The 4,489-nt window shown below is 44.4% G+C and overlaps 1 protein-coding gene across 2 annotated transcripts in view; it reads right to left on the bottom strand.

The window, feature by feature from the left end:
• Positions 1 to 4,489, bottom strand: part of Syce3 (synaptonemal complex central element protein 3) — a 27,402-nt gene that overhangs the window by 1,185 nt on the left and 21,728 nt on the right. The window lies entirely within an intron of this gene.

Raw genomic sequence — 4,489 nt, forward strand, 5'->3', positions numbered from 1 at the left:
TCCTTCTCCTGACACCAGTGAGACACAGGGGTCCTTCTCCTGACACCAGTGAGACACAGGGGTCCTTCTCCTGACACCAGTGAGACACAGGGGTCTTCTCCTGACTCCAGTAAGACACAGGGGTCCTTCTCCTGACACCAGTAAGACACAGGGGTCCTTCTCCTGACACCAGTAAGATACAGGGGTCCTTCTCCTGGAAAGGCTTGGCTGCTTCACTGTTAGGCATCCTTGAACATTCACCATCACACAGATGAGCATCTCTGCTTTTTCTCCTAACAACTTGAGGTCAGCATCTACTGGGCCTCTAAGTAAACACACAGTCCCTGTGCAGATGCAGTGACACATGTGTGTGTGTGTGTGTGTGTGTGTGTGTGTGTGTGTGTGACTCATGCGGCAGCATCCACTTCTGGTTTTTCCCTCCAGAACTTTAGCAGCCCCTCTGCATAGCACAGCAGACATGTCCCCTTAAAATTCCTCTACCAGGGTAAAAAAAAAGTACTGGATATGTTGGGAAGTTATATCACCAAGGACATTAGCCAGTGAGACTATATAGGAAAATGATTAGTGAGAGATGTGCATATGTGCATATATGCAAGCAACGTCACCTCATCACAGACTTGGAGTGGAAAGAAGCGTATACGTAGTCATAGGAAAATTACTAGAAAAGGTAATGAGATCATGCATGGTCTCAACAGAGTGCATACGGCTCTACCACTAGCACAGGGAGTCTTGAGTGTTTGGATCAGGAGTGGCACTTGGGACACTTCCTACAATGTAGATCACTGGCCCATTCCACAACATACCAATTTTTTTGTGTCTAGCAGGTTGGGGATCATTCTAGCACAAAGGGTCTACAGACCACCCTTTCCAAACCACAGACAGCATTTGACATATGGATCTGGAAGCCAGAGCAGAGTCTGCTTCCCTTCCCTCTACCTCTAGCTCTGCGAGCTGGGACAAGGGTGCACATCTGCCAACTCAGTCTCCTCATTCACAAACTAGAGACCATCCACTAGCTTCCAGTGAGAACCAGACACATGCTATGAACTGAGTGTATGCACAGCTCTACATGTATGTACAAATATGGTCCCAAGTTAATGCTGTTAGGTGATGGGACTCTGACAGATGTGCAGCAATAAGGGAGGAGCCCTCATGACTCACGGATTGGTGTCTTTATAGAAGAGACACAGCACTTGCCATTGGCCATGTGAGGAGACAATGAGACAGTGGCCATGTGAGGAGACAATAAGACAGTGGATGGCTATACAAACACTGAAGAGAATTCTCACCAGATAACCCCCTGGCACCTTGATCTTGGATGTCTCAGACTCTAGGGCCATGCAAAATAAATGTTTATTTTTAAAGCTACCTTGTCTGTGGACATTGGTTACAGTCTCCCCAGCTGATAAGTCAGAACTTGGCACCTGTATGGAGAGTGTTGCTATAATGAACAGCTGAGAGTATGGGAGCAGCTTTGGTGGTGGGTGGAGGCGGGTAGAGTTTTGAAGCATATGCTAGAAGTGTGACACAGTGAATACATGGAGCTTTAAAAGAAATTCTGGTTGAGGAAGGAAAGAGGAATTTAGAGAGACTCTGTGTCTTCATAGAAAATATGAAGCGATATAGGCAATGCTGGATCGAAAGCTCAAAGACCTACAGATGGTAAGGCTGTTCCCATGAGGGAGCAGATGGAGAGGAGGAACTTTATCAGGAACTAAAAGAGAGGTGACTCTCGTCATGAGTGCCTAAGGACCTGGCTGGATTGCGTTCATACTCAATATGTGGTGTAACGTAGAACTGTGAGCCACGAAACTAGACACCCAGTTGAGAAGAACTGCTTAACATTGGAAACTTTTATGGTAAAGTAAATAGTTTAGGTGCTCAGGGTAAAGACATAAGGTAAGAAGGAAAATAACATTAGGGGATTAAAAGCTCAAAGAATGAATATTGCATAGTACCCCACAGCACTACATACGAATTCCTCTGAGCTCTCTAGGCCAAGACAGACAAAGAAAACTTCTTTTATAAGGTGCAGGGATGAATATGCCCTTTAGAACTACTATTCTGGAGCTGTGTGGTGAAGCTGTCTTAGTCCCTTCCATTGCTGTGAGGGCACCATGACCAAGGAAATTCCTAAAAGGAAGCATGTCACTGGGGGCTTGCTTACAGTCTCAGAGGGTGACATCTGTATTGTAAATACAAGGAGGCCCCTTCATGCCTGTCGTTAGTTAGAATCATTACTAAGGTTAGCTGACCATAGGGTTTGAAGCACTGTAAGGAAAGAATCAGTAAGACAGCAAGGCACTCTATCATTTGCCTTAGCATATAGTCCTCTTGTCTTCTGAGCCAAGGGAAATACTTTAGAATTTATAGAATAGGAGATATGTCTATCTTGTTTTGTTTTGTAAGATAGTGTTTCATGTAGTTTAAGTTGGCCTCAACTTTGCTATGTAGCTGAGGATAACCTTGAACTCCTGGTCCTCTTGTCCTCTACCTTGAAAGCGCTGGGATTAGAGGTAGGTATGTGTGTATGTATGTGTGTGTGTGTGTGTGTGTGTGTGTGTGTGTGTGTTACCACATTCCACTTCAGAAGTATCCCTTGAGGTTTCGATTAATTTACTGTTTACTGATTGCCATTCCTTGCTGCTGTTTGCTAGGGCATCTCTGGCACCATATAGCAGGGTATAGAGTGGACATGTCTGTGTTTCTGAAGTGCCCGTGATAAGTTGCAGTAGGAGAAGACAGACCATCAGGAAACAAGTCATCAGAAGCTGTGAAACATGCTGAGAAGGGAGTAAACAGTGTATATTGTGACAGAGAAATGGCAGGCAAAGTTAAGACCAGCCCTATGAGGAGGCCACACAGAAAAGCCAACTGCTAAGACCATAGCTCAGGGAGACTATGTACATGGTATTCCTAAGGTTCCAGCACTGCTACCATAAAATTAGAAGGAGGAGGAGGAGGAGAAGGAGGATGAGAGGAAGAAGAGGAAGAAGAGAAAAGGAAGAGAAAGAAAGGAGAAACAAAATCTCCTGTCGCCTGCTATGTGAGTTTGGAAGCAGATTTTACCTAACCAACTCAAGTGTCCAGAGACTGAAGCCATGGTTGGTATTATGACTGTGATCTTAGGAGAAACAGCCAGAACCAGCAAGCTATGCCAAGTCCAGATTTATTACCTTCCAAAGTTGGGTCACAGCAAATGCTTTTGGTGTACAGCCACTTGGACTGGTCCCCAGCAGTAGATGGTGGATGCTGATTTGGATGCTGGGAATATGATGCTTCCCCAGCAAACGCTAAGCTGTTGGGGGAGTTTTGTAAAAGGACAGTGAGTCTGAGAGCTGGGGTGATTCTCAAGAGAGGATCAGCCAAAGTGTGCAGCTCCTCGGGTGCACTGATTCCAGAACTGCCAATAAAAACCTAGAGAGTTATTTCTGAAAACGTAGTCACAGTATTCTTTTCTTTTCTTTTTCTGTGTGGGGGCCAGGGAATGAGAAGAGGTAGCGTTTCTGCTGGGGAATGACCCAGAGCATTGGACACATGGTTACCACATTCTACTACCAATTGTCCCAATCATAAACAGTGATAATAATTATATATATTCTCCCTAAAATTGTTATATGTAAAATAGATAATGTATTTAGAGCATATGGAAAAGACATCAATTTTGTATATAATTATCATATTATTATCATCACTATCAATAACCCAGAAGAGTACTAAATAGCCAGATCTGTGCAGCCTTCCTGTGGTCTAGTATTAGTTAGCAAATAGAGTGGTAAAGTATCCACTTCTAATAGGGACAAACCCACAGAAGTACACCCATAGAAAAATATGTAAAATTCAGATGTGGTGGAGCATGCATTTAATCCCAGAACACAGGGGCAGGGGCAGGGGCAGGGGCGTTTGAGGTCAGGCTGGTTGGTCTATACAGTGAATGCTAGGACAATCAGAGCTATTGTGAAACCGAGAGAGGAGCAGCATTATTGTTAAGGAGCCACATTGTTATACATTGTTACTAATGCTTCATTCTGTACAAGAATGGGTTTCTGTTTCCTGAACGTAATGAAACCTGTAAACCATTTTCAAGCTATGCTGAACTGGTAAGCCCATGAGGAATGCCCACCTCTTCGCCTTGCTAACCTCCTGAACCCCAGTAATAGCTTCCCTTTCACAGGATGAATTCGCACACTTATCTACCCAACAGGCAGCCTTGATCCCCCAGTCCCCCACTCTCCGGTTCAGGCGCTAACAGTCAATTATTTTGACAGGTGTTTTCTAGGAACCTTAGCCCTTCCCTATAAAAAGGACCTCAAAAGCCAGTGAGGGGCTGCTCTCTGAAACGCCAACTTAGGGGGAAACAGTTGTCTGGCCAGTTCCTTGTACACTTTCTTCTCCTTCTTCTTCTTCTTCTTCTTCTTCTTCTTCTTCTTCTTCTTCTTCTTCTTCTTCTTCTTCTTCTTCTTCTTCTTCTTCTTCTTCTTCTTCTTCT

This window comes from Mus pahari, chromosome 17, assembly GCF_900095145.1.
Source record: "Mus pahari chromosome 17, PAHARI_EIJ_v1.1, whole genome shotgun sequence".
Lineage (NCBI taxonomy): Eukaryota > Metazoa > Chordata > Mammalia > Rodentia > Muridae > Mus > Mus pahari.